At 37.8% G+C, this 13,795-nt stretch overlaps 1 protein-coding gene across 1 annotated transcript in view; it reads right to left on the reverse strand.

Moving 5' to 3' along the window:
- GABRA2 (gamma-aminobutyric acid type A receptor subunit alpha2) overlaps window positions 1-12,894 on the reverse strand; it is a 116,836-nt gene extending 103,942 nt beyond the window's left edge. Inside the window, exon 1 of the mRNA XM_065836948.2 lies at window positions 12,839-12,894. The gene's annotated coding sequence lies outside the window, so the exon portion shown is untranslated. The remainder of the gene's footprint in view (window positions 1-12,838) is intronic.
- Window positions 12,895-13,795: the final 901 nt, after the last annotated feature.

The raw sequence follows: 13,795 nt of genomic DNA on the forward strand, positions 1-13,795 counted from the left end.
GGTGATGGCCATAACCAAAACATTGGATGATACATGTGGATGAAGATAAAAATCCAAATATTCCGGTCAAAGTTTGGAAACACTGCTGTTGATTTTTTTTTTTAAGGAAAATGTGTGTGCCTTATTCTTTTGCTGTACTTTGCAGGGTAGTCTCTGCTCCTGAGGAAAGCATCTATTTTCATACAAAAATTCTGTTTGGTCAAATACCACTTTTGCAGTGAGAGTGCTCAAGTGTGGTTTTGCATCAACCATAATACTAGCAAACAGTTGAGGCTGAAATTTAAAGTCCTGTTACTATGTACATTTTATAGTTTTTCCTTTTTCATTTTACTCTTTAAACTCCTTTACATGAAAAGATTCATCTCAAACATACTGCTGATGCAGGGGAGCATAAAGTAAGAGCCATTTACAGTCAAGGCTAAAACAGTCCTTACCTCATTAAAGGTTTGCTATTGCAGCCGTTATGGCCTGTCAGGGAAGGAAATCTTGCACACTAAATGAGCAATGATACCTCAGCACAAAAATGAGAATTGTTTGGTTTCCCAAGTTTAATCAGAACCTTAACATTAGTTTAGCATATTTTTCCTCTGCATTCCTTTGTTGGTGCTTAAAAGTAGAGAAGATGAATAAACATATTTAACAGACATTTTCTTTAAAATGAAATCTGCTGGTGAAGAGTACAAGGCAACCTTCTGGCGGAGGTCAGTACAGCAAAGCTCCAGTTTTACCAAGTTCAGCGGAGTTTCACAGGACCAAGCATTTTGCCAAAGATGAGGTCTCCTCATGAAGAAAACAGTTTTGCAGAACAGGCACCACTCATCTACGATCCTCCAAACCAAGTTCATGCCACTAACATCATTGTATCAGGACTATAATCATACAGGCTTCTGAATCAATTATTACCAAAACACTTCTTGTACTGTGATACCATGATGGAATCCTTCCCATCTGCCTCACAGTTAGTAGTATTGCTGTCATAAAAGGCATCTTTATCTACTATTTAAAAAAAAAAAAAAGTATTGAGTACTGAAGCCAAAGAAGCACAAAGCATGCTGTATATTTCGTGGGTTTCTTCCAAAATGACTGAAAAAACTGTTTATCCTCTGGTTAGAGGATATACATATATATCCATCTTTTTTGAGGGTGTCCAGCCTGTGTTCCAGCTGTAAACCTGACAGCTCCAGCCACACACTGAGGTACAGTAGAGGGCAGGCTTGCTGTCCTGAAAGGCTTTAGACTCTCAGACTCAAATTGGGTAGGACTTTGGGTTTAGTAATTAATTACCCTTGATCAGTGGCACAGGAATATAATTGCATGCATCAGTCAGCTAGGTTTTATGTAGTCAAGCATTTACCCTTAGCTGTACATAAATTAAAATGTATCTGAATCAAACACGCAAGGTAAAGTAGCTTGTATAAAGTTGGCAGGTTTATTTTTGCAAATCACACCATCTAAATATCAGTTGCATAATTTAGTATGTTAAATACCACCTTCAACAGAAAAAAAATTCATAACTTCAACATACTTCAGTGAACAGCGAACAAAATGAGAAAGAATATTTTGTTATAACAACAGGTCCGTTTTTTGTATGCACCTTTCTTAACTGGAACAATGTCTGAATAAACAGTAATTGATGTGAAGTCATTCTGGGGTAGCTTTCTATCCTGTGTCAAACGAGGTATATAAATATACATAGAGTGTTTCCACACGTTCTTCAAGTTTCGGTAATTTTTACAAAACTACCTGGAATCTTGGCACTCAGAAGTTTATCCAGAGACTCTAACAACAAGACTGTCTGGTTTCTCTTATTTTATACTAGAATGGGGTGGGGTGGGCCTGGGGAGGGAGGGGAAACTCCAAACCATCTTGATTCACGTTCTATACTGTTCAACTAGATCACAGCTTTTCCCATATCTTCTTGTCTCTCAGGCAATAAATATTTCCTTCCCCCCCCCCCCACTACAGCTAAATTAAAAACTGGTTCAGTATTCTTTTTCTTCAAAAAGTCAATAAATGAAATTAATTTATTTCAGGAAGTCGTTTTTCTTTGCTCTCTGAGAATATTAACAGAGTATTTGAAAGAATGTCCTTGAGCAGCAAATTTTCTTACCAATAGCAATTTTGGTCCAGTTATCTATGCAGAAATCTCTTGCAATGGTGAGGAGGGTAATGAAGAAGACTGAGACCAGGATAGAAAGCAGACAACTAATAAGAATGTAAGTGACAAAATGAAAAATAGAAAGAAAACTCACATTTCATACCAGGTTCACAGAGCTTAAACAAAGAGGAAGTCACTACATTATCCACATCTAGAGTCTGGCCTTCAGATCACTGCTGATCTACAGCTCACTAAACAATAAAATGTCCAAATTCTCAATTTCTTTATGACTTTCATGGTAGAGTACAAGTACATCTAAAGCTCCAGAGTGATGCATGTGTGTTCAAAACTTGGGTAACCATTGTCATGAATCATCATAATTTCCTGCAGACACACCTGTACCAAGCCCTGCCACTTGATTTATGCAGAAGTTGTATGCTTCTTAGATGAATACATAAACAGATTTTTTTTCAGGCAACAAACAATAGACCAGTCCCTAAGGCAAGGGCATAATGAGACATCCAAAAGACATCTATGGAAGCCCCACTACCTTCAGATTCAAGACAAATACTCTGCCAGCCAAACCTAGTGAAGTAATCTTCCCAGGTACTTCTGATGGTTGTTGCGACCCTAAGCATACAAGGACACCAAGCAGAGGTTTCTCAGTATTATTTAACAACATGAATACAACCTTCCTAACTTACCCCATCGTCTAACCAAATTTTGAAGGTTCAGATTAGTAAATAAATAAATAAATAAATTCCTCCAGACCCTCCCAGGCAGCGAGTCGACATTGCACATTCAACTGTTTTGTTGTGCCACTACAAATGTTAAAAACATGCTGGCAGATGGGGGGTAGGGGGGGAAGAAAAAAAAAAAAAAGAAAGAGTGAAAAGAAATTCATAAAACCACAGATTTTAAAGTCAAAACAATATTCTAATGACCTAGGACAGTACAAACAAAATGCTTTTAGGAAATATGTTGCCTCCTTTTTAAAGTTTCGGGAAGTTGAACTGTATCATACCTCCAATGCTACTCCTTTGAAACACTGAATTATCCTCACATGAAGGAGCCTGCCTCTTTGAAACTGAAGGTTTCTAACTTCAGCCTGCATCTCCTGGATTTTGATGGAGATAGGAGTGGAGAAGAAGGGAACATTTTCTGGTTTGGAGATCCATTGGTGGAGATTGGGATAATATTCACTATATGATTAACAACGAGTATATATTATATTGTATTTATCATTTGCATTCTATTATTTATGCAATATAAATAACTAGATGCCTTTTAAGTAGGATGGATTGTTATCCAGTGCAATTTCTCATTCTCCAACTCTTTTTAGGAGTTTAGGGGTGTCTCAGGATGGTGTGTTTCACCACAGACATGCTTACAGCTCTTTGGACTGCTTCAGACTAGTCTTTACTTGGAAGCTGCATGCAGTTTCATAACTTGGGTTTTCTTCATTTTTCCCAGAGGCAGACCAAAAACTGAAAAAAACAAAAAAAAAAAAAAACAAGCAAACAAACAAAACAAACCAAAACAAACAAACAAACAAAAAAAAAACCACCACAACACACCTCCCCAAAGCAGTGATGTCACCTGGCATGAAATACAAGTGACCTCTTCCAGCATCAGGCAATAAGAGACCACTTGGGTGTTTCATTTCACTTCAAGACAAATGAGAGGAAGGATACCAACAGCAAAGACCACAGTACATGTTTTATGTTAGACTTGCCAGCAAAGCCCACTTCCTCTGAGAGACTGCTGTTTTGCTAATCCATACAATGCAGTATGACTGCAGGAGATAAAGGAAAGGATGCATACAGTTAATCCTTACAAGCCAAAAGGATACAAAGAAGATTTCTCTTAGTTTGCTCTCAGACTTCTGGAGTGCTTGATGGCTCCTGCCTGGCAGACATACTAACTTTGAAATTACTGAGACAGATCTGACATTCATGTATAAAAGGATGATATTCTACCAAGGCAACTCTGTCAGCATAAATAGCTGTAACAGAAGAAAAAAACCTTTATATTAACTTCAGTAGTGAATGATTTAGCTGTCTAAAATTGCTCTATTCAATCTTTGTACTTCACCTTATTTCTACTTTCTAGGGTAAAGCAGAAATGAAAGGAAGTACTACCATGTAGAAAAATGTCTCAATTTAGGGCATATAAGGAAGTATTTAATTGTGTGCTATGTGTGTTGCAAAGCCACAGCATGCAAAAGGGAGGCAAGTCATTTTTCACTGCTGCCTGGATAAAATTGCATCAGGTAACAGCGAGTGCATGAGCCACACATGCGTGGGGACAATAGTTAGAACTCCCTTGGAGCCTCAGTATAGCTCTGTCTTCCTAGCATTACCTTTTCATAGCAGGCATCTGCTTTTGAAGGGGCATTTACACAGCATGTAAATCTATCAGTCTTAACACTAAGCATTGGCTTTTGGAGAAGGCAGAAAACACTGAGTTGAATAGAAAGCAACTAAGAGAACACTTAAAAAGGAAGTTTAAAAGTATGAATTTTGTGAACAATGAAATCCAGTGGGCGAGTTACTAGATTCATAAGCCAAATTTAATAGTTCTGCTAATTAAGTTAAAGTGACATAATAATTCAGAAAATATTTCAGAGCCTTTACATCGATTTGAAGCTAGCCACAAGGAATGAAACCAGAAAAACAAAAGTATATCCTTTTTTATGATGATGAACATCATGCTACAACCATGCACATTAATATCTTCGCCAGTGCCTGTGAACAGCTGCTTAATAATCTTAAAATAATTCAGATAGCCTCTCTGAGACATATCACCCTCTTAATTCTATGCATTTTGTTTTGCTGCAGGAATCATGAACACACAGATACACACAGAGTAAGTAGAAACTGTCGCGGAAAAAAGTAAATAAATCAGACTTTCCTGCTTAAATAAGGACATTGTGTTTTCCTGTGATAAACTTTTACCTTTAGCTTGTCATAGATTACAATATTTGTTACACCTTTCATGTCCTGTATAGGTGATAAACAGTAATCAAGGAGTCAACAGTAAGTATAAAAAATGTTATTTTCCCCATATTGTGTGTACAATCAGCAGACTTCAATACTGATATCAAAGGTGATTATTTTGTTCATATAATTCCTACTGTTTTGGTCCTGATTTTGCCTTAACATTCAGTTGTGAGAAACTTTCCAGTGAATTTCATGGCTGTAACACCTGAAAACAGTTGCTTACATGGTTATATTTATATTGCTTTTTTAGTGACATGAAATATTTGAACTAATTAAAGAAATTAATATGTAATCTGTTTTCTTCTATCGGAAGCAAAAGGGAACCTACCGTCTTAGCTAAGAACCCAAGTGTACTCTATCTGAAGGAATACAAATGATTCTTCAAGGAAGTTTGTAAGTTTTATATTGCTTCACAACCTGTATTTTTAAATGAGTTTTTGCTGTGTTTTGTTTTGTTTTTAATAAACACAATGTTATACATAAAGTGGTACTATGAGTCATACCAGGTATGGAATATTTGGTAGGAGTTCCATTATAACCATTCTAGAAATGGTTATAAATCTAAAAGCTATTTGATCAAAACACAAGCAATATGACACAAGTGTCTTCTCACTAAACACAACACATCACTCTTGTAAATGTAGCATCAAGTTACAGAGATAGCTTGTCAAAAAGATAGAATCATGCTTGTGCTTTAGAAGGAGATCTGCCTGTGTAAAAGGAGGATACAGAACAGATAGCAATCGCAGAAACAGAAGTGATGCTTACAGTATATCTTATGAGCTGAAAGCTACGTCATCTGGCTTTCTCATAACCATCCTTCTGGCTAAAAAAAGGCAAAAAAAATCAAGTATTAACTGTAGAAATATATTTGTGATACATTTTTAAAGTTCTGTTGTTGCTGAAACATCAAATGATCCCACTCAGTTTAAAAATTTCCCTGCAGATAGTTTCACTCTAAAAAAGCAAGCCTTCATATAATTGCATGAAAATTTGCTACATGAAAGTTCAGGTAATTGAGAAAGATTAAAAAAAAAAAAAATTAAAAATCCTGAATTATTGAAATAGAATATTTCTGTTTATTTTTCAAGTGTTTGTCTTAAAGTGAAAGTTTTTCCTCTCACTTTGTACAAAGTTTTGTTCCAAGCAAAACTGAATTATATTTGCCTGCTCCATGTTGTGGCTACTGCAGAGAGGAAAACAAACCAAAAACAATCTTCACTCTGATAAATAGACAAAATAGATTCCTAAGAAAAAGAAGGTTTAAGTATTGCCTTAACATTCAAAAGATGTTCCAAGACCTTTCCTCCTCCAGAGGTGAAAGTAATTACAACTTCATTACATTAGCAACACTGAATATGCATTTTTATGACCTGACCTCTTCTCTTTGCATTGACTTCAGGTAAAATTCATAAGGCACAAAGTTGTTCTCATCTGAAATAGTCTGTCACACAACACTGATCATCCCCTTCCTATCTCACAGATTTATGGAACATGAAATCATCAGCGTGTATGTGTGAGCTACTTAGAAACTGAAATGATAAATGAAGATCAAATGAAAAACATGAACACACACAGGGTGTCAAATAGTACTTTTCTGATCTAAAACACCCCCAGTTAGTTTGTACGTGAAATTTCCAGTACCATAGTTCTCAGAGATTCCAGTGTTGTCAATCTACAATGCTTGTATGGTCAGCGTAGTCTGAAAAACTTTAAATGAGGACCACCAAGTTTCTGTAAATCCAGCAGAGAACACACAGCAGTAAGGCAGTACAACCTTGGTTTTAATAATATTCTTCTTTTCCAGAAATGAGTGCAGTTGCTGGGGATCTTTTAACGACCGCTGATTACATTAAAAAAAAAAAAAAAAATAAAAAGCCACAACTGTGGGAGGGAAAACTGCACTTGTCTCAAGTACTCTGTGTGAGTTTTAGGTGCTTTTTAAGCTAGAATTTTTCCTTTTAGCAATTACATATCATCTTTCTAATTTTTGCATTTTTGCATTAATATTAAGTTAAAATAATAGCAAGAAATTCACATATACTGTTTATACTACGTATTTGAATTTGTTTGGGTGGCACTTTAACCATTAACAGGTGTTTGCAAGCAAAGATAGTAAGGATCAAATATCTACTGATTCTTTCCATGCATAGGAGTCAATAGCTTGTAGCTACACCCTAAAATTCAAGGAAAAATTTCAACAGCCTCCTGCAGGCATTATCTTCCTGTGTATGAAAGTCATTTTATAAAACAAAAGTTATATGGAACAGAAAATTAAATTTGACATCAACTCAGGGAATTACACACCAATAAATCACAGAGGTGTTTGCACAAAACACGAGGCACACACTTCTACAACTTAAGCATTCTGAGTCTCAGTTCCCCCGCCTATTGATGTGAATATCCAACACTAAATATCCCTGGTCACACAGTTAGTTCCCTTCCACTTTCCAGAGACCTCCTGCACACTGTCCACAGTCAGTGAAGACACAGACCCCGGCATAAGCCTACACGTGCCCCCTGTTAAATGTTATTGCCATTTACTATGAATTTCATTCTGGGAAAACCCTAGAGCCCTTTCTCCCTTCTCTCTGCATCTCTGGGGCATCTGAATTCCCACAGCCAGTGGCCCTTGGCTGAGATTTGGTTAAGCAGAAGCCTCACTCACCCTGCATCAAATTCAAGTCATTTGTTGCTTATTCAGTCAGTAAGGATAACAACACTTCATTACCTCTATAAACAGAGATTTAAAAGTAGAATTAAGGAGACCAGCCAAGGCGTTTGTTTGCACGGGCGTAGGGGCTGCGAGCTGTGCCAAGGCAGCCTAACTCGGACTGGCCTTTCTGCCGCTTTATCAATAGATGGCAGCAAGAAGCTCCTTCTTTCCTGAGCGTCGGAGGAGGATGCAGCCCGGTAGGAACACAGGACAAGTTTTCCAGATGAGTTTAGATACTAATGTTAACAGCCATGTGCTGTGGCTGGTTCAGGAACGGCTCCGTATCCTCTGCAGCAATACACAGGTGTGGAGATGGCCCTTTAGAAAAGTGTCCCGATGTGTTTGTAGTACATTGAGAACACATCAACAACAGGGATCAAAATATATTTTCCACTTTTGTTTACTTGTATCTTAACTGGCATGTGCTAAAATCCTTAAATGAAGTATAACAATCAGTGAAAGCAATAGCTAAACCAGGTCAGGATGTCATCTGCACCAAAACAAAGGCTGCAGAGGTTCTAACTCATGGGCAGCAAGACTTTCGTAACAGCCCACTACACAATTTGACCCCTTTGTGTGTTTAGAAGTAAGATGCAATTTACATTACATGAAAATTTGGGTATGTATTAAAAATAACTTTTTTTCCTAGCAAAGATGAGTCCTTCAGGAATCTTTCAAAACCACCGCATCTTTCCTTCCTGTGCACAATTTGACTCTTTTTTCCTAGACCAAGTTTCCAATCCCTGTTTGCTGGTTCCTCAACTCAGAATAATACCTCTTCTGTTCTCAGAATATCTCTTAACTCCCAAAGAACTTTTCCTCACAAACACACACATCCCTTGTGCACCATTCCTTTTTTCTTCCTAATTTTCTCTTTCTTCATTTCTCATACCCCTGGAGTGAAAACTCTTCACATCAGAGCATCTGTTTCCAGTTCCACATGTTGTAAATTCACTGAGTTGGACAGGTTATCAAAACTAGGCAAGTGAACTGGAGACCACTGAAGGATGTGTGAAATGTGAATGAATACGCCCAAGCTCTGCCACTGCTACATAAAAAGATACACAGTGTTGGGATCACTTGAGACACAGTTTTTACTATGATACTTAGATATATCTTCTTGTGCATATAAATATTTAAGCTACGAAACTATTTAAGCAGACCATTAATATTTTTTTCATACAAAGGATGTTTCAATATAATTTCCTGAGCAGATAATATCCAGTAAAAGAGAAAACTATACCTTCTTTGAAACATTCAGGCAAAACCTCTAAGAATCTTGAATTCCATTGTTCAATTTCAATATTAAAAAGATTCAGAACATTGACCTCAAGACCTTTCATTTCCTGCATCATGCTATTTACTCTCAAAAAGTAATATTGAAAAGAAAAAAAAAAAAGTTAACATTTAGCTATTCTTCTCAGTATCAGACCTATTACTTCTGTTTAAGATCTCTCAAGTTCTGGAGCAATTAGCAGTTTCTTACATAGATATTGACTAAGAATTCAAATGCAAAGTCTACATCACTTCTGAATGCCTAAAAGCAGCCCTAAAGTCAGCAAAAACAGGGATAGTGCCATGAACCCAGGACCCTCTGCGTATCGTGTGAAGTTCTCTCAGTCTCCTGTGTGTTAAAGCAGAAAGGATCATGAGTCCCAGTGGTAGTTAAAACTACATTAACTTCTGGCTTGTTATCAATAGTGTCATGCTATCCATGTTAAGTGGTATGATAAGCTGAGGTGGACACAGATGGCTAGATTTGTGAAGGGATCTGATCTTTTGTGGTGAAGGTTGGGCAACACATGTCCTGGACAGCCTAGGAGTGCCTCAGCACATCACCCAGCATGTTTAAGAGCTTGTTTCTTTCTCCGCCGCCCCCCTTTACAAGTTCTGTTGCTGGAAATACAGAAAGACAAACTATCTTTGGGGAAAACCTATCTTCACCACAGTCAGTGGCCTTTTTAATCCACCAGTTTTACAGGTTCTTCCAGCTTTGCTGACCACGATTTCTCTCTCAGGAGTCATTTGGGGATTTTAAGTAAAATCATGTAGTTATATCACCTTGTCTTTAAATTTAAGCTAGATGATGTCAGGCTTGGTTTACTTGCAGCTTTTTCCGGTATTTTACCTGAAAGTCAAATATTCAGACTTCCCACAGGAGTGTTTCCTTGTTTTTGCTATTGGCAAAGCCAAACTCAACAGGTATTTTTACAGGCACCGCAGATCACGTTTAGCAAAGCTTCAGGTTGGGGACCACTTTCAACCAAGTTAAAAAGAGGCAGAGCAGAGTCATGAGCTTAGGCAGAAAAGATTTCCCTGGAAGAGTGAAAACTAACAATTCTCCTGCAAAGTTCCAATAACAGAGAGATAGCTCAGGACTTTGAGTAGAGGTAAAAAACCTCATGCTTGTTAATTTATTCTCTTTTTCTGAGCAACAAAGATCACTGCAGAAAGGTATGGCTGAGGAGACATGGATTTTTAAAGTTAATTTATGGTATGCAATTTTGTTTCAACTTATCAAAAATGTGCAGAGGAGGGAAGCGACACCTACACTTGCTGCCAGAGGGTGGCCATAGATCTATTTCTGCTGCACTGGAAGCTGCACCCCCCTCTCTTGTCATGATTATTTGGATATCCACTACCCAGCCAAAGTACAGTCACATCCTGGCTGTGTGGCATCATCAGTCATGAGACCGCAGCAGGGGGGCAGGTAAACCAGCTAGCTGCTGCACTCCTCCTTGCAGGTCATGGATGTCGCAGGATGTACATCTGGCAAATGTTAAATAAGAAGCATTGCTTTTCACATGATGGGCACGTGACTGGTCACAGTAGAGGAAATGAGAGCAGCTTCTGGCTCAGACCCCAGCATTTTGGCTCCATGACCCTTCCCCAGGTGCAATGGGGAGAGAAAGTCCTGAGATGCACGAGGGCAACAGGAACATGTTATGGAGGGGAGGAATTTCATAATGAAGTGCATCTGGCACATGGGCCATATCTCAACTAACACTAGTTTGAAGGACAAAAGAATGACAGACTGTTATCCTACTTTATCCTAATCCACTAGACACTATACCCTCCAGGAAAATATTTTCCATTGTGGAAGGTTTTTTCTACAGAAGTTAAGACACCATTCTGCAAGCCACTAACAGTTCTGTTCTAGTGTACTGCACACGGTTAAAAAAATCATTACATAGGTAAAAACTCTGTTTTCTCAGAAGTTACAAGTAGGCATTAGTGAACTATTTACCGTAATCAAGGTAAATATTAAATTTCATTACTTAGAAGATTCCATTCATACAGTGATCTTGAAGTAAAGGATTAATTGATATTTTAAATGCTTGTATTATTCAGATCTTATACCCACGCAGACCAATTTCAGTATGATTCCCCTCGTAATGCTTCTGCAAACTGCATCTCACCTAGGGGTATTTCAGAGCAGAGTTACACCAGAGTCCCACTGCTTATCTTCTTGCTGCTGTTTGCACTCCTGTAGCAATACACAGAACAATTTAAGTAGAGACTGCCATAAGCGGAAAGGTTGGCCCTTCCCTGTGCAGTTCCTACAATGCTGATTCCCGTATCTCCATCTCATTTCACTGACAGAAGAGTAAGCACTGCTCCCAAGTATCGAATGGTTTCTGAGTAGCAGTACATGTCACCTTTCATTGCCCCACACATATTTAAGGTGTTGTAGCCCTCCCTCAACTAGATTACTCTGTATCAGGCTGGTGACAACTGCTGTACTCTTACTCTGTTATTCTGCTGGCATCAACTATCTGTTTTCTGCAGAGATTTCAAATACTTTTCAAAGGTTTTTGGAAATAAAAGATTTTATATCTAAGTGTATTAATATTCTGTGGTCTTCTTTTCTTTATGTATTAACTTTCTTGTGCCCTATGTTTGATATCAAGGTTGTTTTGTTTTTTTTTTTTTTTTAATTTAGAAGCTAGAAGAAATTTGACCATTGCCAGGTTCTTCAGTTCTTTAATAATGCATTTCAATGGAAAGTGGGTAGCTTGGATTTTTGAACTAGATATTACAATTTTAAAAGAAAAAAATAAAAGTATTTATGCATCACAGCTAGCTGTGTGATATACATAGCTTCCTTTTTCATCAATTTCTTGCTGAGTTTTGCAGAGTCATATATACAGCACAGATGTGGGACGCTTCACAGGGCATCAAGCTTCACTTGATCTTCACTTCAGCTAGTTTCACACAGCAATACCATCACATTTTGTTTACTCTATTCTGAGTTATGACTCTTTCTACAATATCATAAGTTTGTCTCTGCAAGGAAGCCATATAAAGAAGGATGTAATCAGTGGCAAGAGGCAGAAGCTGGCTTCTCAAAAACATACCAGAGATCATAGAATATAATGGAATTAGCCCTGAAAAAAAACTGAGGAGAAGTGGAAATTAGTTTGTATGAAGCAGTGAAGTAGAATGGAGAAGAAAACAGTGATATTTCAAAGCTATGAAGCAGGAATGTGATCTATGCAACATTCAGCAAAGCAACATGAAAAGGGCGTATTTACCAGCTCCAAACAACCACATGGTACATTTAAGAAAAACAGCTTTAAGGTGCTAGGTGAGAGGGAAGACGAGAATTTAGTTGTCAAGATTACAGTTTTATTTTGCATTATGTAGTTCTATTGCCCCTGTACAGAAATCTATGAACTGCCCTGCTCACTACTGCAATAACTAAAATTTTTCATCCATTTTAGTACTATTAGCAAGACCTGCAGCACAGCTTTTCTGAAGAGGCCTTTCCAAGATGTAGTATTTCATGGTCAGCTTTCGAATCCTTTCAAAAGAAGTGTTCACTGTCAATCCTGTTACCATTTTCTCATTGTGTAGTGCAGTCAAGGTAAGTCTAGTCATTATAAATATATTTTCCCTACGCAGAACTTTACTCATAATGCTAAGAAAGCCATATCTCTTTGCTGTGATTTCTTTCCCCTAGAATGAGAGCAGATGTAAAACTGCACAAGGTTTTTCAAGGGCTGAGAAGACAATGATTACCTTTGCTTGTTGTGGGCCTGTTGTTCAAGCTGTGGGCTTGTTCTTCAACTCAATTGCTTGGTTTACAGTAACCTTTTACATGGAGGGAAAAAAAAAAAAAAAAAGGAAGAGAACTTCAGAACTTCAGCCCCCCTCCTTGTCTGGAAACCATAGAAACCAAACTGAAAGTACAGCCAAGGAGTTCGTCATTTGGCTATCTCTGGCTCATCTCCATGGAAACATTTCACTTTTTATTGGAAGGAAAGATTTTCAAATCAGACAAATAGCCACAGTCTGATGGGTTATGGCATCTTTGGGGAGAATTTAAAGAACAAAAACAATGTCAAGTGTTTCTGTTTTACATATCCCTATTACATCTCTATTTTACATTATTCATGTCTATTTTATTTCATTATAATTATAGTTTTTCTTTCAGAGCTGTGTTATCAAACAAAACATTGAATTTGAGAAAAAAATTTATATCCTGTCTACAACCAGGGTCTATTCACTGTGGTACCCAATTTAGATATCATTTGCTGTAAATTATATAGGTCACCCAATGCCTTTTTTTGCATGCTTCACCTGAAAGATTGAATAGAGGCATTGAATGCCTCATAAAAACTAAGACTTAGAGCTAAGAAAACATTCAACACTGGGCAGTCACACACACCTCTCAGAGCTGTTCTTCCGGGAATCCTGCAGAACCAGGAAAGTAATTTTGCCTGCTTCCCATGCCCTTACATTTTAGTGTTTACTACAATGAACATAAGCACTGGATGACTGGGAAAAAGGTCTACAGGCAACTGATAAGGAAAATTGCTCCTGTGCCACTCGAGGCTTTTACAGAGCCCACAAAAGTAGCTGTGCGCTTTGAATACATGCCTGTGAGAGCACTTCTGACAGAGGGTGGAGTTACCTGGAGTTCCTACTGAAGCTTCAGAGTGCGGTTGGGCCACGTTGCTCAGCCACATCATCAGC

The sequence above is a fragment of the Patagioenas fasciata genome, chromosome 4, assembly GCF_037038585.1.
Source record: "Patagioenas fasciata isolate bPatFas1 chromosome 4, bPatFas1.hap1, whole genome shotgun sequence".
NCBI lineage: Eukaryota > Metazoa > Chordata > Aves > Columbiformes > Columbidae > Patagioenas > Patagioenas fasciata.